General features: G+C 40.8%; 1 long non-coding RNA gene across 1 annotated transcript; it reads left to right on the forward strand.

Annotated features, from left to right (window-relative positions):
- Positions 1 to 6,991: 6,991 nt before the first annotated feature.
- LOC142656194 (uncharacterized) lies at positions 6,992 to 23,649 on the forward strand. Its single transcript, XR_012849616.1, has 3 exons — positions 6,992 to 7,106; positions 15,375 to 15,532; positions 23,289 to 23,649. It is a non-coding gene; the product is annotated as an uncharacterized LOC142656194 (long non-coding RNA).
- Positions 23,650 to 24,186: the final 537 nt, after the last annotated feature.

A 24,186-nucleotide genomic window follows, 5' to 3' on the forward strand; every position in this document is an offset into this window, starting at 1 on the left:
ATTCAACTGTATCTGCGTACTGATGACGCAGATACAGTTAAAACCGGGACATGCCAGCGCTTGCGGATCGGCTCAGGGGGCACACCCCTGGCCCAGCCCGCCCCTGGGCCCAACCATCTCCTAGCTAGCTATGCCTCTGCCTCCTAGGGTTCCTACATAGTACAGCCATACTACATCCACACCCAATAGACAGGGTCAGACTGACCAACCAAAGTAGCAGAGGAACCTCTGGTGGCCCAGGTTCTAACACAATTATGGGCCCCAAGAATTGCACTAATTCCAACAGCCCTTATGGCCCAATACTTGTAGCGGGGCTGAGACACAATCACCACCCAATGTCTTCTCTTAGAGCAATCACAATAATAACAATACATCATTTTGGTCTAATCTGGAATATGTTGCTCATTCTTCCATATCAGTAATCTCCAACCTATGGCTCTCCAGCTTTTGAAAAACTACAACTCCCAGCATGCCCTGTGAGCCAGAGGCTATTAGGGCATACCAGAAGTTGTAGTTTTGCAACAGCTGGAGAGCCGCAGGTTGGAGATTGCTGTTCTGTATAATGATATGGGAACTGGTAGCATAATCAGGATCCTATGTAACCTTTCTGAGATCATAGAGAGGGTAACAAAGCTAATGTTTCCTTATAATAGAGTATTACAGTGATGTGGCATCCTGATGATAGGGAAGGTAGAGCTTAGGCTGCAGATCAGAGGAGGCAAATTAAAACTTTTACCCTGCCTAGGGCCCCATTTAGTCATGAACCAGCTACGCTGGGTTGTAAAGAAGAAAAAAAAAGACTCAAAGCAAAAATCTTAAAATGATATCTTAACCAGAAGCATAAGCCATGTCCTCCCCAAGCTGACTTTCTATATACAGGGACTTACAAGTCTCCTGCTGTGAAGTATAGAGGAAGGAGGCCCGAGGGAGCGCGTAGTGCACTGAGAGCAAGTTTTTAAAATGCTCCCGTCAAGATGAGGAAGACGACAGGTCGAAAACGGAAACGCCGGATTTTTCCATTGTATATTGCTTATTCTTATTGCATATAGTACAACACCACGAGCAATCATCAGTCTCTGTAGTAACTGATAAAAAATAAATAAAAATAGAACTCTAAAGAGACAATCCTTCTTTACCCATTAATGACCAAGCACTATTCTTCGTTTTTTCACCGTCACATTTCTAAGAGTTATAACTTTTTTATTTTTCCGTCACCATAGCCGTATCAAGGCTATTGCGGGGCGACTTGTATACTTTATTTGCACCATTTTATTCTATGAGTCGGTATAATTCTGGCAATACTTATGTATCGTTTTTTTTTAATGTTTTAATAACTTTACACAAAAACCCTTTAAACAGAAATTATTTGTTTTTGCATCGCCGCATTTTAAGAGTCGTAACTTTTTTATTTTTCCGTCGATGTGGCCATATGTGGCTTGTTTTTTTTGCGGGACAATGTGAAGTTTTCACTGGTACTATATTGGGATACATGCGACATGGGACTTGTTGATTAACTTTTATTTGATATTTTATTTGGGGGGGAATGGAAAAAAAAGAAATTTTGCCGTTGTTTTTTTTTTTGGGGGGTGGGGGGGGGGGTTGGACGCCGTTTACCCGGCAGATTAATTAATGCATTAACTTCATTGTTCAAATCATAGCGATAGTGACGATACCATGCATGTGTACTTATTTATTTATTTTTACACTTTTACTAAATAAAACTACGTTTTATTGAAACAAAGTGATTATGTTTTTACTGTAATATTTTTTGTTTTTCATAAACTTTATTTACGTAACTATTTTTAATTATTATTTTTTTTTGTCCCACTAGGGGACTTCACAACGCAATCTTCCGATCGCAGATATAATACTTTGTTATACTTAGTGTACCTAATCATTCGTGCCTGTCAGTGTAAAACTGACAGGCAATCTATTACTCCATGCCTATCGCCTAATAGGCAGTTACTGATGGCAGACTGGGGGCCTTTATTGGCTTCCATGGAAAACCATCGGAGCTGCGTGATCGCATTGCGGGTGTGTTGATGGGGTGACAGAGGGAGGGAGCTCCCTCTGTCAAACTCAGAGGTCACTATTGACCACAGCATCTAAGGGGTTAAACTGCCAAAATCGGAGTACTCTTAGATTCCAGCAGTTGCGGCAGGAGCCAGGTTGCGTATAAGAGCCGTGCCCTTGCCGCTGATCTCGTGGGTACAGCGGCAGTTGCCATGAGATACGAGCGATGGATATATCCATCATGATGCGGGAACTAGCAACCGCTTGTGACGCATATATCCATCGCTCATCGTTAAGGGGTTAAAGGATTTGTATGCTTTAGACAATCAGTATCTATATACCTATTATTAAAAAATGTTATGAAAAATGGTACAACAGGTATTAAATAAACGTTCATAATTAAATACTTCAGATAAGCTCATATTGATTATAAGTCATAAATTGTTGCAAATCCCCTTTAAAGGGGTTGTTGTATCAGAGACAACCCCTTTCAGTTTGAAGCCCCTAGGGCGATCAGCTGATCCTGGCACCCCTGAGAAATGGCTTATTAGGCTGGGCGAGACCCAACCAGCCAGGTATTTATTATGCAGTGGGGTGCCATTCAAAGTCCGCCAGAATGGGAGCTGCTCTGGCTCATAAAGGGGAGTCCTGAGCAGGGAACCTGGCCTCTAAGATGTCCGCATACTTTAATAGGACATGTGGACTTGGGTTGTCTTCATGAGACCACCCTTTTATCGTATTCTCACATATTGGTAGAGGTGCAGGATTATCTTTAATGAACCTACACTTATATATTAGAAGCAGACCTACCCAAAAGGGTGGTGGAATGAACATGTGTCAAGGGGCCAAAGGTTCAAGGAGTCTGGTGATGCTAGACCCTTCCAGAGTATTCTTTAAAGCTGGCCATACACATTAGATGTATGTCAGCCGAACCGGCTGATTTCGGTTGGGGGCGGGCAACCATTTAATATATATGGTGTCGTGCAGACTCTCCCCGGATGGCAGATGTCAGGGGACTGGAGGGTCGGGCATGTTAAATTTCAACCCGCCCAATCTTTTTGTTCGTTATTAGATAAGCCACTGCCGGACTCGTCTTTCTACCTGAGAGCACATGCACGCTCGGCCATATGAGGGAGTTGGGTAGAGTAGCCGTTGGTTGCTTTCTAAAATGTTTGGCCACCTTAAGTCTTAGGCTGGGTTCACACACCCTATTTACGGACGTAATTCGGGCGTTTTAGCCCCGAATTATGTCCGAAAATACGGCTCCAAAGCGGCAGCAAACATCTGTCCATTCATTTGAATGGGTTTTACGATGTTCTGTGCTGACGGTCATTTTTTTTACGCGCCGCTGTCAAAAGACGGCGCGTAAAAAAGAAGCCCGCGTCAAAGAAGGCCTGTCACTTCTTCAGACGTAAATGGAGCCGTTTTCCATTGACTCCATGGAAAAACAGCTCCAATTACGTCCGTAATGGACGCAGCGAAAAGCGCTTGCACTTGCCATTACGTCTGAAATTACGGAGCTGTTTTCTCCCGAAAACAGCTCCGTAACTTCAGCCGTAACGGAGGCTGCCGTGTGAACATACCCTTAGTGTTTAAACTGAGAACGTCAGCTGACAGTAAATATAATGTATAAACCCATAAACTCAATAGTTTTAGAGGCATAGGTGGCATAGTGACCGTGAAAGATATGTGCCCTTCTCCAACAGGTTAAATTTCAGGGAGAAGCCTTGACGGCAAAAGGGGGAGCAAAAATGTTATCATGTCAGAGGGCCCAGAAAATTTCAGGGAATCAGTGATTAGAGCTTTGGATAAACAGCATGTCTAGGCATTGGAGACCCATATAGATTTAGCTATTAATTGCTATTTTTGGAGCAAATTTTTTTTATACATTTTAATTTTCTGAAACATTTCTAGGAAATTTTCAATTTCACAATTTTCTATTTTGCATTTGCCATATCACAGAATCACATTCAGAACCACAAAACTAGTTATGACTCCTATGATTGAGTGATTGACTGATTCCAGAGCCTTTCCTGAAAACTTCTCTACAGAGAGGAGAACATGCCAGGAAAGCAATATGTACACTTCTAATTAATCAGGGAATTCAATACTGATCGGTGTGATTAACTTAGCTAAGGGATCCTGAAACGTGTAATAGCCCCTGAAATATAAATTCATTATATTGACAGACTAATAAATAATGAATTTGCATATGTATTCTGAACAGTTACGACTGTAAACAGTCGCTGACCGTACATAGAATATTTCAGGTATATATGGTGATTGTTATAAAATGTTTTTCAAAAAACAAAAATGATCTGAACATAGAAACTTATAATCACCAAATAGCAATAAATCATAAAATATTGTCCGTGGTCGGGGCAAGTATGGACTGGACAGAAAAATTCCCCAACAATATAGTAAATCGTTCAGTTCCAAAATAAGGATATTTCAGGATTAAAGAGGAACAAGGAATTTTGGGTGAAATAATATATATTGTCCACATGGGCGGATACACAACATGTACAACCTCGGCCCATTGCAAAAAAATATATACATTAAAAAAAAATAGCGCTCCCTACTGTCTATTAGATCACATGTAAGGGGCTACACGCATTCCAATCCACGTCAAAATTATTGGTGGATTGGTGGATTGGCATACCAGTGAGGGATTTTCTGGGGAGCCATGAATGAGATAGTCTATGTTTGGCACCCTGCTGTCATCAAATTAGCAATTGTAAAAAACAAATGGGCCCTTATACTCTTCCTGAACAAAAGTGGTACACTTGGGAAATATGAAGTTAAGGGGGCACTCCGGGCAAAGCTGGTACAATTTTTAATGCCTGGTCAGACCTTGAGGGGGGCAGAGTATGACACAGGGATTTAAAGAACACCAAGGTGTATCACATTTGTATCACGTGTCCCTTTAACTTCATATCTCCCATGTCCCACTTTTGGAGAAGAGTCTCTACTTTTGACCAAACCCCTCTGTCCCTCTTTGCTCCTGAAATGTATCTAGTATTGATATGATTTAAGGGACTTATACGCCGGCACATTTTGTCCGGTTCAACGAGCGCCGATCAATGCGACAGCTCGGGATCGGCGCTCGTTTGCTCCTTTCACAAGGAGCTAGTTTGGGGACAAGCACTCGTTACTCTGATCGCTCGTCCCCATCCATTTGTATCATGTCGGCAGCGCGTCTCCCTGCTTACACATGTGCTGCCGAGAACAATATTTTACACTTCTAAAACGATACAATCAGCAGATGATTGAGTGTTTGCTGGTTCATCTGTTGATCGCTGCTCTTTTTACACAGAGCAATTATCTGGAACGAACGTTCTTTGAACGCTCGTTTGCCCAATAATTGGCCGTTATAAAAGGGCCTTTATTTGTACTTTAATATATTGTTTTAGATTGCTCCCCATCCCCACCTGCTTTTTATCACTATTTCAGATTGATTGGAGTAGTTTCTAGCAGACATGACCATTCCCTCTGACCTATCCACTGCTTGTGCAGAAGGGGTTAAACGTGGTCGTGAGGGCACCAGGCGTGATACCATCCACCAACCATGATTTCAGATACCTGCAGTTGGGATCCTAGACAATGAATCTTATAGCTGGGCACACGGAGCTTGCACCCCCTATCCCACACCTTGTACCCTGAACTGATCAATCTCTAGATTATTGATCGGGCAGTGTTTTTTATGCACCTTACGGCAATGTCATTTGGACACTGTATTATTTGGGCACTATATCATATTAGCGAGAGGAGGGGACCTGAAGCTGGCCATACATTTTAGATTGCTGTCTGCCGAACGCTCGTTCGGCCAACAGATATTCCTCCCGACTCCCTCATACTCCTCTGGCAGAAGCGTTTCTAAGACAAACAAAAGGATCGGCATGTTGAAATGCAACATGGCCGACCATTCCCTCCCTCTACATTTCTGCAGTTTTTCTCAGCGGACATTCCAGGTGAAAAACTGCACCACAGTTTGGTGCGGGAAGTCGGCCGGAATTCGATGCGGCGCACGGGGCGGATAGGCTGTGTGCTTTTACTCAGCGTATCCGCCCTGTGAGAACAAGACAAAGGAAGAAAGAATAAATAAAACGTAAAATAAAACAAATAAATAGTCATAATAAAATAGAATAAAATATATTCCCGTTCCCTGTATATTGACCTGGCCATTTTGGATTAGTCTAACGTTGCTTGCATTTTGAACACCCCCCCCCCCCACCCACCCATCTACATCTGATAAGCAATCCAATAAATGCTCATGCCCTTGTTTTCAACGTAATATTCTATAACAACACATAACAATGTAATAAAGACATAAATGTGCTCTTCTTTTATATACAGTTTAGTCCTCGGCTATTTTTATGGCTCCCGTCAGCTCGATGTGGAATCTTTTTATTATTCGGCTATAGATAAGGATGGTGACGAGCGCTTTTTATTGTAGCGTGTGGTCACTTTTCATTCTAACTATGCCGTCATTATGTATTCATTTAGTATTGATTTTAACAGCGCCGGTCATAAAGAATTAATTTGGCATTTCAAGTCGACGTCGTGTGTTCCTTCCATAGGAATTGCATTGTAATTCAGTATTAATTAAGATACTATTAAAATAAATTGTTATTGCTTTTCTAATTCAAACTTACGCCATAGATCATTCGAAATTAAATTTTACAGCTGTTCATACATTGGGTTCAAAACAATATACAATATACCGGCACAAAAAAAAAAAGAATATTGCTAGGCATTACTCAACGATTGCAGAGACGGAACCGTTTCTTCTACTAAGTACCATAAACCGTTCCTTTAAAAGTTGCCCTTGGACATGTATCTGCTTGGGTTTCTCGAGCAGCTGGGCGTAATGGAGTCGCCACCTGCTTGCCGAGCCTGAGGTGAGTGCCGAGGTGATTGAAAGCTTCTTATTCCCAGTTCTAACATGTGATCTTCTGTTCAGGTCGAAGAAAGGAAATACATGTAAATTAGCACGGCTATGAGAAGTCTAGACGGAGGCCCGGATTCAGTTACAGGAGGATTAATGGCCCCTGGGGTTTGAGAACTTCCAGATAGAGATGGGCTAAGAGCAGGTAGGCTCACGTCATATCCTCATGTGTCGGGTTACCAGACATTAGACCCGCAATCCCAAAACAAATGGTAATAGATATGGATGCGACATTGCGGGATGATCCGGATTTCAGATTCCAGGATGACAATGTGCCACTTAGAAGGAAATTGCTGATAGTGGGAAGACGCCCAATGAACAAGGGAAGGAGTCCAGGTGGGGGGTCACTTATTTATAATCAGCACTGAAGGGTAGGGCTGTATTCAAACGTTGCGGTTGAAATTGCATAAAAAATGCATGCCTTTTTACCGTGATTTTATGTGTTTTTCGATGCGGTTTTTTACAGATGAAGCACATTTATTTAACATATGTCACCAGTAAAAACGGCAACTGTGGTAAAACACATGCGGTTTATTGAAGCCGTTTTGCAACGTCTGAATGCACCCTAAGGGTATGTTCACACAGCGTGAATGCACCCTAAGGGTATGTTCACACAGCGTGAATGCCCCGAAAAACAGCTGTAAAAACGGAAGCTGAACGCCTCCAAACATCTGCCCATTGATTTCATAGGGAAAAACGTTTCATTGCGACTAGATGTTATTGTACGCGGCCGTTTGAAAAAACGGCGTGTAAAAAAAGTGCCGTAAAAAGAAGTGCATGCGACTTCTTGAGCCGTTTTTCATTGGGTCAATAGAAAAACAGCTCCAAAAACAGCCGTAACAAACGTATCAAAAAACGCCTGATGCTTTAAAAACGTCGGAAAATCAGAGGTTGGTTTCTCTTGAAAACAGCTCCGTATTTTACAGCCGTTTTTAGTTTGCCGTGTGAACATAGCCCAAGTGTACAGACACACATAGTGACACCTGTCCGGCCAAAAAACACATTGTCTTGTGGTTCTACTGCAAATCAGCACGTTTTTCAAAACGTTGTATGTGGCCTTATTCACACGAACGTGTATTACGTCCGTGATACGCCGTGAAAATCACGCGCTTCGCACTGACCTATGTTAGTGAATGGGTCTGTTCAGATAGTCCGTGATTTTCACTCAGCGTGTGTCCACTGCGTAAAACTCACAGCATGTCCTATACTTGGCCGTTTTTCGCGCATCACGCACCCATTGAAGTCAATGGGTGCGTGAAATCGCGGACGGCACACGCACGCACTTCCGTGTGACGCTCGTGATTCGCGCAATAGTAGATAAAGAAATGAAGGAAAAGATACAAGCACTTCCTTCGTTTATTTTTCTAAACTTCAAAACTGCGTGTCGTAAGGCTGGCATATGCGTGAAAATGACGCAGCCACGCAGCCATACTGATGACACACGCATCTGCAATGCGCAAAAAACGCAGCATTTTTTGCGCACGCAAAACACACACATTCGTGTGTACAAGGCCTAACAGTTTTACCTGCAAAAAAACGCACGGACATTAACAATCATTTAAAAACTGCGCCGGTTTGTTGCCCGGTTTTTCATTTCATCATGGCTGTGCCGAGGTCAGACAACGGCCACTACGTGTGTCTATATCCTGAATCAATCCGTCTCATCATTAAATGTGACATAACGGCAAACAAATTCATCATTTTTTAGTTCAATCCACTAAATTTCATTAAAAAATGTAGCAGATTGTTTTTAGATCCAGTCTTACGTGAACTAGTCCTACTGTCACACAGCCCCGGTTTGTTACAGTGTACCGGTGTAAGTAAGAACATTCAGACTGGGGGCAGGACAGGAGAAAGATTTGTGCTGATGATGTATTTAGTGTACAAAGTTTTGCCTAAACTGATACACTGTAACAAACCCTCAGCAGTGAGGAATATTAGGTCTGTGTTTATTTTCAACCTCTGGATGTAAACAAGAACGGTCCCATTCACTAATAGCAAGCAGAGATCCTGAAATGTTTATGCAAATAAGGTTTAATAATCATTTTATAATAAAAATTCTATAATATACATTGTTTCAGTTCCACACTATGTCAAGATCTCTGCTTGTTGTCTTTGAAAGTAATTTTTCCTGTTTATATCCAGAAGTTGTATACCTGTATAGCCCTAATACATATCACATCTGAAAGTTTGCTACAATGGAATCCAGTCTAGACAATCCTCTATAAGGTACTGTTCACATCAGCGTTGCTTTCCGTTGAGGGGTTCCATCTGAGGTTTCCGTCGGGGGAACCTCTAAACGGAAAGGCAAATGGAAACCTCAGCTTCCGTTTGCATCACCATTGATCTCAATAGTGACAGATACTTTTCCGTTTGTCACCGTTGTGAAAGGGTTCAGGTTTTTTTGGACGGAATCAATAGCGCAGTCGACTGCTAAGGTTACCGTTTGCCTTTCCATTGAGGGGTTCCCCCGACAGAAAGCTCAGATGGAACCCCTCAACGGAAAGCAACGCTGATGGGAAACCAGCCTTATCCAACACAAATCTTTTTCCTTCATGAGAGTTTGCTACAATGTATCAGTGTAAGTAAAATGTATCAACCTGGAGTTCAGGCTCTTTATCTCAAAGAAGATTGCAAAGTTCTAGCAAACACCTACAGTAGATTTGAAAAGTACTAAAGGGCACATTTAATAAAAAGGCGCACGCCTCATAATAAATGTGTCGCATCTTCCCACTGGCCATGACCACGGACGTGCGCCACGATTGTAGCACAAGGATCGCGGCCGTCCACGGCCCACCCACTCTGGCACGGGCCTCTACATTGCTAGGCTCCACAGAGTAAAATCTACGCCAGCTAGAAGAGACCATACAGAATATATTATAATTTACACCAGAAAAATTTGTCGGGACGATGTGCCCTGCCCCATTTTGGGTAACTGGGTCCCCATTCTACAAAAGTGTAAAAATAACAAACATTTTTGGGCCCTTTTGCAGATTTTCTATGCCAGAAAAGTCTTGTAGAAAGGTTGATAAATTACCCCCTACATTTATACAGGTTTTCAGCCTTTGGATGTAAACAAGACTGCTCCCATTCACTGACAGCAAGCAGAGAATTAAAAAATGGTGAGAGATTGAAACACAAGGTATATTACAGACTTGTAAAATCTTTCCGTTTGCAATAATTATTTGCATTCAACGGCTATTTTAGGATCTTTGTTTGCTGTCAGTGAGTGGAATAATTCCTGTTTCCGCCTAGAGACTGAAAACCTATACGCAAGACTGGATAAGCTTTTTAGTACATCTGTAATGTGTTAGAATATATTATTGGTAGGATCCATGCATTTCAGCTAAGTGGTAATGTAAAGTGACTAAACACAAATGAGTTGCGCTGAAAGGGTTGGGAATTAGTGGGTCCGTCCGAGTTCTTTACCTTTCCCTTTTCTCTAAAAGGGCCCACACAGTGTTTTGCCGAGGGGCCTCTAAAGTCTTTAATCTGGCCCCTGTAAGGGCATGACCACACATGGCGGAATTCCTCCGCAACTGTCCGCATCAATGCCGCACCTAATCCGGGTTGCGGATTACGGCTGCGGATCTGCACAAAATGTGCAGAAAATTGATGCGGACTGGCCGCTGCGGACTGCAGGAAAAGTGCTTCCCTTCTCCCTATCAGTGCAGGATAGAGAGAAGGGACAGCACTTTCCCTAGTGAAAGTAAAAGAAATTCATACTTACCGCCCGTTGTCTTGATGACGCGTCCCTCCTTCGGCATCCAGCCCGACCTCCCTGGATGACGCGCCAGTCCATGTGACCGCTGCAGCCTGTGCTTGGCCTGTGATTGGCTGCAGCCGTCACTTCCACTGAAACGTCATCCTGGGAGGCCGGACTGGAGACAGAAACAGGGAGTTCTCGGTAAGTATGAACTTATATGTTTTTTTACAGATACATGTATATTGGGATCGGTAGTCACTGTCCCGGGTGCAGAAACAGTTACTGCCGATCGCTTAACTCTTTCAGCACCCTGGACAGTGACTATTTACTGACGTCTCCTAGCAACGCTCCCGTCATTACGGGAGCCCCATTGACTTCCTCAGTCTGGCTGTAGACCTAGAAATACATAGGTCCAGCCAGAATGAAGAAATGTCATGTTAAAAAACCAATACGCTCCGCACCACACATAACATGTGCATGACAGCTGCGGACTTCATTGCGGAACTTAGAATCTCCATTGAAGTCAATGGAGAAATTCCGCCATGAGTCCGCAACCAGTCCGCCACTGCTCCGCAACAGACAGAGCATGCTGCGGACACCACATTCCGCTCCGCAGCCTATGCTCCGCAGCGGAATTGTACGCATCGTGTAAACGAACACTGCGAAATTAAAGTGAAAGTCAATGGAGAAACGGCTCCGCTGCGGATTAACGCTGCGGAGTGTCCGCAGCGGAATTTAAGTGAAAATCCGCCATGTGTGAACCCGCCCTAATAATAGCAACACCGTCCTGGTGACATGGCAACTTTAACTAGAACCAAAAGGAGACCCCATTTGCCCTTTTCCTCCAGATTCGCCACTGCGTAGATTTCCCCGCAATCTATACACTAGCAATTAAAAAAGTCTTATAACGACGATCATATTTAATTTGCACTAAGAGCAGCAATTATCAATATTTACGGTTATCTGAAACCATTGCACGTTTCCCAGAATGCTGATAATGCATTCCCTGTAATGTTTATTGATGTGCATATATATATATGTAGGATGAGAGTCACGGACAGTCGCGGGCAGTGGATTCATTAGAGGTGACGTCCTTCATGTAGCGTCTTCACTAGGAGCAGTTCAGAGATTATAAGGGCTATTCTGGTTTCAACAAATAAAGGTTATTTATTGTATAATGAAAGGTTATACAATTTTACAATATACTTTCTGCATCAATTCATTGCGCTTTTCAAGATCTCTGCTTGCTGTTATTCAACCGTAACCTTCATTGCTTACTTCCCAGAGATAAAAATCTTCCCTGGACATGTGATTGATACACAGATGCATGGCTCATTACAAGAAACCACTCTTAAAGGGTAACTAAACGTTCAACGAACTTCTGACATGTCATAGTGACATGTCAGAAGTTTTGATTGGTGGAGGTCCGAGCACTGACCCCCACCGATCGCTAAAACAAAGCGGCAGAACTGCTCGTGTAAGCGCTCAGTCGATTCGTTTCTGTTCGGTTTTTTCTAAAAAGCCGATGTATCGGAGTACGGACTCATAGACTTTCTATTCAGCCCGTACTCTGCTATATTGATTTCCGAAAAAAGCCCGAACAGAAAAGAAGCGGCTGAGCGCTCACACGAGCGCTTCTGCCGCTTGGTTTTAGCGATCAGCGATCAGGTGGGTCTCAGTGCTCGGACCCCAACAATCAAAACTTCTGACATGTCACTATGACATGTCAGAAGTTTGTTAAACGTTTAGTTACCCTTTAAATTGTACTGTAACTGTTACGAACCCGGCACCTGTGTGTCTATCACATGACCAGGACAGGTTTTTAACCACGGGTAAACAATGAAGGCTCTTATTAAATGACAGCAAGTAGAGATCTTGCTGAAACTGTAAGGGCATGGCCAGACGTGGCGTATTTCTGTAGACACTGTCCGCATCAATGCCGCACATAATCTGCGTTGCAGATTCCGTTGCGCCTTTGCCTAAAATGTGAAGTAAATTGCTGCGGATTAGTCGTTGCGTATTCAGGTGAAGATTACTTCCTGCTCTCTTTTAAAACAACATTCCATCTCAGTCTGGCTATAGACCTCAACACACATAGGTCCAGCCAGAATGATGAAATATCCTGTTTGTAAAACCAATCCGCAACGCAGCACACATAACATCTGCGGATTTCATCGCGGAATTTTGAAACACCATTGAAGTCAATGGAGAAATTCCGCAACAAGTCCGCTACACGTCCGCAACAGCCAGTGTATGCTGAGGACATCAGATTCAGCACCGCAGCCTATGGTCCACAGCAGAGTTTTCCGCCACGTCAGCACGAACCTAACTAAAGTGGTGTGTAAACCAATGGAGAAAATGTCCGCTGCGGAATTCCAGAGCAATTCCGCCACGTCTGGCCATGCCCTAATGCCTCTTTGAACATGTGTGTAATATGAAAGATATGAAATTATTTTAGTCTGTGACTGGGCAGCTGAACTACATATCCCCGTATGCACATTATCATACAAGGGTTTGTGTGACTTACTTTATGGGGAGGGGGGCACAAAAGTAAATCTTTGACCCGGGTAAAAGAGGCTAGCTTCATTCCTGGCCTAGACTGGATGCATCTCTCAGCTGCCAGAAATATAAGAGCATGAGAGAATGGTTTTCCCCTTTTGATGTAAACAAGAATCTTCCATTCACTGAAAGCAAGCAGAGATCCTTAGAGGTTTTCCCCGGGATTATAATATTTATGGTAAATTCTTAGAATATCAGATCGGTTTAGACTCCGACACCCCTGCCGATCAGCTAAATTAAGGGGTTCCCTTTAGGGTATGTGCACACGATAACTGCATTTACGTCTGAAATTACGGAGCTGTTTTCAGGAGAAAACAGCTCCGTAATTTCAGACGTAATTGCATGTACTCGCGTTTTGCGAGGCGTCAATTGCGGCCGTAATTTGGAGCTGTTCTTCATTGGAATCAAACAAAAACGGCTCAAATTACGTCTCAAGAAGTGTCCTGCACTTCTTTGAACGAGCCGTATTTTTTACGCGTCGGCACAGTACGTTGGCAAAACCATTCAAATGAATGGGCAGATGTTTGCCGACGTATTGGAGCCGTGTTTTCAGACGTGAATCGAGGCACAAAACGCCTCGTTTACGTCTGAAAATAGGTCGTGTGAACCCAGCCTTAGGGTATGTGCACACACACTAATTACGTCCGTAATTGACGGACGTATTTCGGCCGCAAGTACCGGACCGAACACAGTGCAGGGAGCCGGGCTCCTAGCATCATAGTTATATACGATGCTAGGAGTCCCTGCCTCTCTGCAGGACAACTGTCCCGTACTGTAATCATGTTTTCAGTACGGGACAGTAGTTCCACGGAGAGGCAGGGACTCCTAGCATCGTACATAAGTATGATGCTAGGAGCCCGGCTCCCTGCAGTGTGTTCGGTCCGGTACTTGCGGCCGAAATACGTCCGTCAATTACGGACGTAATTAGTGTGTGTGCACATACCCTTACTGTTCACAAGTCACAGTGCCATATATTTGGTAGTGGTTATCCCTGGTACTGCAGCTCTGTCCCTTTCAAGTGATTTTAACTGAGCTGCAATACCAGGCACAGCCACTACTAAATGTATAGCGCTGTGACTTATAAACAATGAAGGGGATAAGGCGATCAGGCCCTTTTAGTAAACAGATCGGCAGACGGTTGGACCACCACCGATTTGATATTAATCTTTAAACCTTAGGAAACCCCCTTTAACATAGTGAAGAATTAAAACAAAAAGTACATTAGAAAGTTGCATAATTTTTAATTTTACGGAGATTAAATTTCATTTGGGGAAGACTAAACAAATCCAACATTGATATTACTTTTATACATTTTTGAAGGAATACTGTGTTATACATAGTGCAGAATCTAATGTAGCGGTGCAGTTCCCCTGTGTCATGCTCCGCCCCCTAGGGCCCTGCACTAAGCATAACAAGGTGTATCCGTTTTACCTGGACTGTTCCTTTAAACAAAACAATAAAAACTTTGATATGTTGTGTATAGAGACAATCTGCCTGCGAAAGGGTTAACGAAGAAAGCGGAACAATCAAGTGTTTTTATGTCATGTGCTATATCATTATACATCTCTTTATCTCTTTCTCCTTTCACATGGTAGGAAAATAATGATTTATTTCTGATAATGTGTAGTTACCATGAACCCCATTGTTTTTCCGACCATTCCAAAGTGTCTCAGGATCTCATTATTCTGCCACACGTATCAATATTAAACCTCTCTCTAAACAGGCGGCTAAATGAGCTATTATTATGGCAGCGTGTGAAATAGTATACCTTCCTTACTTCATTTATCAGTAACTAGGTATAGGCAATTGCACCGGGTATTGATCATAGCAGCCATGGCGGGAGCAGGGTACCTTTGTTCAAGGTCACCACAGGGTCGAGTTATGATCAATATGAATTGAGCCGTCTGCAAATAAATTTAAGTAGCTGACATAATTGCAAGAAGTTCATTTTTAAATTAAGGTGGACTGTTATGTGGAGTGCGTTTCTTTAAGAGTATTCATTCTCCATGTCAAGGATTAGTGCACGGCCTGCAAACCTTATTTATACAAAAGGATGCAGAGGTGGCCGTGTACGCGCGCTGCTCTGCGGTGATGTGACAATACTGATACTCTATACTCCAGTCACCGACACTTTATCTGTATTTATAGACGGAAGAGTGACCGTGGACAGGAAGATTTGCCTCCGTTTCCAGGATTTTTCACTGTCAGGATGTTGGATGAGGAGCTGGACATTCATTGCCACCAGTGCAGATACCGGATCACTAATGATGATCGTTATGTCTATGGGCAGATTATCAGAGATTATTGTACGTACGGAAGGCGACAACACAGTTATATGTGATACAAGGATGGATTATTTTAATAATAAATGTGTAATAAATTCAATATGGGTTTTATCTAAATATTGGAGTATCTATCTATCTATCTATCTATCTATCTATCTATCAATCTATCTCATATCTATCTATCTATCTCATATCTATCTATGTATCTATGTATCTATCTATCTATCTATCTATCTAATATCTATCTATGTATCTATCTATGTATCTATGTATCTATCTATCTATCTCATATCTATCTATCTCATATCTATCTATGTATCTATCTATGTATCTATCTATGTATCTATGTATCTATCTATGTATCTATCTATCTATCTATCTATCTATCTATCTATCTATCTCATATCTATCTATCTATCTATCTATCTATCTATCTCATATCTATCTATCTATCTATCTATCTATCTATCTATCTATCTATCTATCTATCTCATATCTATCTATCTCATATCTATCTATCTCATATCTATCTATGTATCTATCTATGTATCTATCTATCTATCTATCTATCTAATATCTATCTATCTATCTATATCTATCTATCTATCTATCTATCTATCTATCTATCTATCTATCTATCTATCTATCTATCTCTAATATCTATCGCGTATCTATCTATCTATCTATCTATCTATCTATCTATCTATCTATCTCATATCTATCTATCTATCTCATATCTATCTATCTATCTATCTATCTATCTATCTATCTATCTATCTGTCTCTCTGTCTGTCTGTCTCTGTCTATCTATCTATCTATCTATCTATCTATCTATCTATCTATCTATCTATCTATCTATCATCTATCTATCTATCTATCTATCTATCTATCTATCTATCTATCTATCTATCTATCTATCTATCTATCTATCTATCTATCTAATCAACCCATAACAATCTGGTTATCATTAATATAGTTTTCTATCTACTATAAATTCATCCTCATAGTGTAAAATAATAGTAATAATACTAACGATACTTATGTATCTTTCTTCCCAATTTTTTTCTTGTGTGCTGTATATTTGCAGTCACAGGTGTTCTTGCACCTGTATACAGTTTTGTATCATTTTGTTGGAATGTGCTGTTCAAGCTTTTGTGTTGTTTATGGTATCCATATATGTGGGGTTAGTGACTGCCTCCATTTTTGTTCTTGCACTCCTCCCATTCTGCCCTGGGTGATTTTAATTAGTTTAGTGCTGGTTCCTACCATCCCCAGGTATATATGTAGGCTTAGTCCCAGTTCTGGGTGTATGTGCTTGATTGGTCCCCACCTTACAGAGGTCGCCTTGTCGTGGCAGGTGGGCAAACTCTTTTTGATCAAAATGTGCACTAAGAACCCCCCTATTGTAAGTAGATTTAGCAGTTTAGGTGACATTGGTGTTCAAAGTGTGCTGTCGCCATTTCTATGTGTGCAATCTATCTATCTATCTATCTATCTATCTATCTATCTATCTATCTATCTATCTATCTATCTATCTATCTATCGATCTATCTATCTATCTATCTCATATCTATCTATCTATCTATCTCATGTCTATCTCATGTCTATCTATCTATCTATCTATCTATCTATCTATCTATCTATCTATCTATCTATCTATCTATCTATCTATCTATCTATCTATCTATCTATCTATCTAATCAACCCATAACAATCTCTTTATCATTAATATAGTTTTCTATCTGCTATAGATTCATCCTCATATTGTACAATAATAGTAACAATAGTAATAATACTAATAATACTTATGTATCTTTCTTCCCAAATGATGTATTTTCTATTTATTGTGCCCTGAATGTAGCATTTCTACACTTTATATAAGGTATACAATAATATGAGTACTACTACATAGTTTATATATGACTATGTGAGGGAGAAGGCAGACAACTAGCTCTGAACACAGAAAATAATCATATATATGCAAGGCGTCTTCTACGATTCCATGTTAGAGTCCTGATTACATAATGAAGGTGGCCTGACATATAACATACAGCCCCAGCAGCAGCTTCTCCTCCGCACAAATATCAGAAAATGATGGAGCAGAAGCAGCAACATATCCCAATTGTCTGGAATTGTCATGGGCCCATTGTGATGGAACAGAGAGGTCATGGGCTATTCCTGAGTGGTCACCGGTCACACAGCAGCTGATGAGTATAATATCGTCCTAGATAATAATAACTCATAAAAAGTCCTAATGTGCTAAATGTATAGGTGACGTTATTTAGCAGAGAGGTGGCGTGTCACTGGTGGTCGCTTCCAAGTTACTTTCCACCTTAAAGAAATGAAATCATTGAACAGCAGTAGGTAAGATGGTCAATGCAATTAAATTTAAAACCTGACTGTATTGAACTTCTTAGCAATTATGCATGGGTCATCTCTGGACAATATGCCCGCCATCTGCTACATCTGTGCACTTCCCAATAATAGAGAGCTTGATGTCGCTCTAGGCCACAGCGCGCAGCCCTGTGCGGGTCACATGATGTGTCTTTCAGCCATATTTAGGTCACAATTTTAGGGGTCACAGTGGAGACGACAGTAACAATAATAACAACGTAACACTCAATCGACTTCAAGCTTTGCATTGGTTCTACATTGTTATGTAGTATCAGGAGGCAAAATATAGACGTGTATAATGTTAGTATGGGTGTTAATTGAGTCGCAGGTCAATACTTATGTAGGTTATAGAAATGTTCTGACCTGTACTTCTGATTTCTAGTTTTAATCACTAGATCTACTTACATGAGATAGATAGATAGATAGATAGATAGATAGATAGATAGATAGATAGATAGATAGATAGATAGATAGATAGATAGATAGATAGATAGATAGATAGATAGATAGATAGACATGAGATAGATAGACATGAGATAGATAGATAGATAGATAGATAGATAGATAGACATGAGATAGATAGATAGATAGATAGATAGATAGATAGATAGATAGATAGATAGATAGATAGATAGATAGATAGATAGATAGATAGATAGATAGATAGATAGATAGATAGATAGATAGATAGATAGATAGATTCTCATCTAGATTGTGTTAACAAGAAGAATCTTTTGAATAACAGTAACATCATAAACACATAATAGCACATTAAAAAGGAATGCGTTAAAATAAATTCCGATATAAAGAAAAGTCTAGAATCTGCAAGTTATAAATGAAGGGCCAGATAGATTTGGAAAATAAAAATGGCAACAAGCTCATTACTACAGAGAACTCGTCTCACTTCCAGGCTTCCTATAATAAATCGTTCCTTCAAAAAAACAAAACAACTCAAAATAATAACAAAACTGCATTTTAAGTTGGCAAATTGCGCGAGTTTAGAAATCTCTTTATTGTGGAGTGTTCATTAAAGTTTATGTGGTGAATGATCTATATATGAGGCCACCAGAAACTGTCGTCCTTTTGTATCGTATAATAACGAACATTTTAAAAATAAGAATTTTGTGCAGTAAAATAACCGAATTTCCAGACTTTGTGTCTGCGGAGAATTTCTGCTTTTGATAGCAGATGCCAGGGAAGCAATTTATAATACAGCAATCCATCGGAGAGACAATTGCTTACTTATGTTCTTATATAAGAATGATAAAAGGATGGCGTGCGGGGCGGCAGATTAGACATGTATTTAAAAATGGAAGAAATATTAGAGGAAGATCTTAAAGGGGCTTATTATAAAGTCAGGTCGTGGGGATCCGGCAACTAGGACCCCTCACCTATACTGAGAATGAGCTGGTCCCAGTTACTGATTGAACTGGGAGATAATTAAGGGGGTACTACCATCTTCGGCATTTATGGCATATTCCCAGGATATCCCATAAATGCCTTATAGGGACCCTCACCTATCGGAAGAATTGGGGTCCCAAAACCCCTGTTTACCGATACAAAGCAACTATCAGCCGATCACAAGCATGGCTACCTCTCCATTGATTTCAATGATAGTTGTTTTGAATCTGGGTCATTCTCACAATAGGTGAGGGTGCCGGAGGTAGGATATGCCATAAATGCCCAAGATGGGAAAACCACTTTATGCTCCTCTCCAAGTCCGCTCCACGATTCACTGAACAATAAGTCCTTTGAGTTAAAAGGGAAAAAAAATAACATTCTGCTCCAATAGAAGTAAAAATAATAAAATTGCTTTTTCCATACAATTCTATTTAGAACAAAAGTTGTGCAACTGTTGCATTTTGCACCAAGGAGGCAACTGCTGTGCGTGTCCCTGTTGCAGAAACATTAAAGGGATTGTCCAGGATTAGAAAAAATTGTCTCCTTTCTTCCTATCTACAGATTTGCAATAAAACGCACACTCAACCCTTTTCACTGGAGGAGTCAATCTGCAATACCAGACACAACCCACATAGACAGGTGTGGCGCGGTTTCTGGAAAAAAATCAGCCATGTTTTTATAAACATGGACTATCCCTTTAAATGACATGAATGGTGCAACTCCATTCAATCCTATGGATGTCTCTATTGCACAAATCCAAGTTCATGCATCGGTTGCACGACTTAAGAACTGATATTTGAGGGGATGTACCGTATAATGAGTGACTTGATGATGTCCTTGTTTAAAGCCTAATTTCTCCATGAAAACTCCCCTTTACCATTGTTACGCAACCCCCAGCTCTATACACATCACCACCTTTTTACATTTTATTCCCTTGTTCAAGTCTTTGATCTTAGTACAGGACTGGAAGCCATCTTCTATAACTGCTTCTGTCTTTATGAGTGGAGCCTCCATGCCCTGCTCACTTCCTAAGTGGAGTCTCTCTCACCTGTTTTCCTCATGGGTGGAGCCTCCCCGCTCTGTTCTCTATATGGGTGGATCATCCCTGCCCTGTTCTTTTCATGAGTGGAGCCTCTATCATCTGTTCACTTTATAAATGGAGCCTTTCTCACCTGTTTTCTTCATGGATGGAGCATCCCTACCCTGTTTTTTTCATAAGTGGAGCCTCTCTCACCTGTTCTCTTCTTAGGTGGAGCCTCTGACCTGTTGACTTGCTGTGTTCATGGGTGGAGCCTCCCTGCTCTGTTCTTTACATGGGTGGATCATCCCTGCCCTTTTCTCTTCATGGGTGGAGCCACTCTGAACTGTTCTCTTCATGGGTGGAGCCTCCCTACTTTGTTCTCTTCAAGGGTGGAGCCTCCAAGCCTTGTTCTCTCAAAGGCCCCTATGGGAATTATTATCTGGGACAGGAAGTGAGGTCATTTCATGTAGACAGTATGACATAACGTGGAGCAGAAAGGTGACACCGCACCAGAAAATAACTTTAATCAGTTGTATTGAAAAAAAGGAAAATAAAGATCTGTCTCTTTAATATGGTTCTATAGGTTTTACAGATTTATCTCTATTTTTACCATGGTGGTAACGACAACTTATACACATTTATCTTCTTCCACGACTGGGACTCAGTAAGAGATTAAAACGTCTAACTTTCTAATTACACTGTAACAAAAACAGATACAACTGTAAAGTAAATGGTTCAGAAATGATGTGCGGTGAGCAGTAAAACCCTATTACATTAACTTGCTCGTAACAAATGCGATATCTATTACCCAAATAGCACCTTGAAATTGTGTATAATACGACAAGATTCATTTTCCAAAATGGAGTCTGTCCCAGGAACGCATTGCAATATTATAGATTGAAATGACATTAACTCATTATAAAACCCGGATGAATTTATAATATAATCAGTTAATTGTGATCTTAAAGCAGCATAGCAGAGCCAAAAGCGTCTCTGCATTTCAAATGAATGAACTCTCTACCTGCAACACAACATTAAGCAATATTAATTCTGCTATGCCTCTGATTTATGAACTTATTAATTCCGTCTTGCTTGAGAGTGGCCATAAAATACCGACCTCTGCAGAATACCTATAATTTCATATAATTAGTAGAAATTTTGCTTATGTTTTCCCTCTATTTTAATAACAATAAGTCTATGATCATTAACAAGGCGAAGTGTATGGCGTTACGCTCTGGGCTCTTATATGCAAATGAAATGTAATGGGTACAGGTTATCCAGTTCCAGAAGTAATTGGGAGACCATAGACCTATCATAAAGGCAACGAGCTGCTTAGTGAATAAGGTAGCAACAAATGCTTAATAATTTATAGATAAAGAAATGTAAACGGGATTCTTTTTTCTTTCTAACACAAATTAAAGGAATACTTTGTGTAATGCCTATTGCAAGGCATAAGGGGGCAGAGCACGACTCAAGACAGCGGGTAGTCACGAACCACTAACCCTCTATGCCCATAACAATCTATAATCATCATATTTATTTTTTGAGTGTGGTTCGGCCACACCTTTTATAGGCAACCGTATCTATCTATCTATAGTACCTATCCATCATCTATCTATCTATCTATCTATCTATCTATCTATAGTACCTATCTATCATCTATCTATCTATCTATCTATCTATCTATCTATCTGTCTCTCTGTCTGTCTGTCTCTGTCTATCTATCTATCTATCTATCTATCTATCTATCTATCTATCTATTTATCTATCTATCTATCTATCTATCTATCTATCTCATACCTCCAAACTTTCAAGTATCGCAAAGAGGGATAATCAACATTTTTATTTTAAGCCACGCCTCTAACTCCGCCCAATACCCGTCCATACACACCCGATTCCAAATGCCAAATAGATGCCCCCACAGAGTATAACGGCCCCATACAGTATAATGCCCACATAGATGCAGCCATACAGTATGAAGCCAACACAGATGCCCCCATATCGTATAATGCCCCATAGCTGTCCCCATACAGCATAATGCCCTCATAGCTGCCCCCATACAGTATAATGCCCACACAGATGCCCCACACAGTGTAATGTCCCATAGTGTTACAATGCCCCTGTAGATAGTGCCCACATAGATGGTGCCAGTACCCATATACCACCAGTGCCCACATACTGCTACAGTGCCCACATATAAAGAGCCTGTGCCCAAATAGTGCCACAGTGTCCATGTAGATGGTGCCCCACCCCCTCAAATATAGCGCCACCCTGCCTGTAGATAGTGCTAATCTTCCCCTGTAGATAGCTCCATTGGGGCTCCCTCTAGGAGCGGAATTCCCAGCCAGAGCACTGACCACGCTGTGGCCGGGGATTCTGCCCCAAGGCGGAGCCCCTGACGTCACTGTCCATATATGGACAGTGATGTCAGGGGCTCCCTCTAGGATTGGAATCCCCGGCCAGAGTGTCAGGAATGGTTGGGAGGTATGTAGTATCTATCTATCTATCTATCTATCTATCTATCTATCTATCTATCTATCTATCTTTGATTATCACTGTTGCATACTGTAGATTACTTTTGTCGATCTCTCAGTGAATAGCATGATGGCTGTTGATCAATGTTATAACTTTAATTGAATATATCAAGTAATTTCATGGTAGCCTAGTATATATCAATAAAGGTCACAAATACCAGCTCACAGTGCAGTAACAAAACCTCATCAGTAGATGGCGGTAGAACATATAGGGTTTATTCATATATGTGTTCTTTGATTTTGCCCCCATTGTGGATTGCTCCTCCCACCCCATAAGTTTTTCTAGACTTTAAGCTTTACTTTGTTTAGTTGTCCTTGGCAGACCTCATCTGACATGTAACTATGACCTGTCGAATGAGGATTTTATACTGGATTTTCCCTTTAAATTTTTTTTTTTTTTAAGATATGATTGTTATTCATATTACAGGAGCCGGGCACGTCTTCCAGGTAGAGGAGAAGGTATCAGGGGACGACCTGCTGCAGTCTATGTGGAATTTTATCTGGACAATTTACACCGTGACACCGAGTTAAGTCACATTTGCTGTTTGCTCGGTTTATCTTGCTAACGATACATATCATAATGTGTCTCCCTGACATAATCTCTTACTTTTTAATGATATCCATAATTTTCTGCATACATAAGTAAATCCTCACAGAATCTCCTGCCTGATTAGCGCTCCTGCTAGTAAAATCTCACATCCTAAATCAGCACCAGCTGCAATAAAACAAACTAGAGAGTCCATTTCAAATACTCCATATGCCTCCCATCTCATAGGACCCATCCAGTCATATGGGACCATTTGTAAATAGTACATTTTATAGTAAAAAAAAAAATGCATTTTGTGAAAACGTAACTGACACAAAATTATATTCTGTATCACAAAGCAATTTTATACTGCACAAAATATTACTCTGTGCCACCAAATAATGATCTTTGTTACAAAAAAGACACTTAGTTAAAACCCAAATCTCACAAAACTATTTTCTGTGTCATATGTTATGGCACAAATGTTACTTGGTGCCACCAAATTGTGTCACAGAAAATTAATTCTGTAAAAAAAGTAACCACAAAACTATATTCTGTATCACAAAGTAATATTTTATGATACACAATGTTACTCTGCTCCAGCACATAGAAAGCGGTGAAACAAAAATACATTTTCTAAAAATCCAACTTTCACAAAATGATATTCTGTGTCACAGATCGATGCTATAAAGCACAGAATTTTACTCTGTGTCTGACAAAAGTAATGTGTCACAAAAATGCATCTAGTAAAAACCCAGTTTTCACAAAACCATATTCTGTGTCACGAAGTGATATTATG

The sequence above is a fragment of the Rhinoderma darwinii genome, chromosome 6, assembly GCF_050947455.1.
Source record: "Rhinoderma darwinii isolate aRhiDar2 chromosome 6, aRhiDar2.hap1, whole genome shotgun sequence".
NCBI classification, from domain to species: domain Eukaryota; kingdom Metazoa; phylum Chordata; class Amphibia; order Anura; family Rhinodermatidae; genus Rhinoderma; species Rhinoderma darwinii.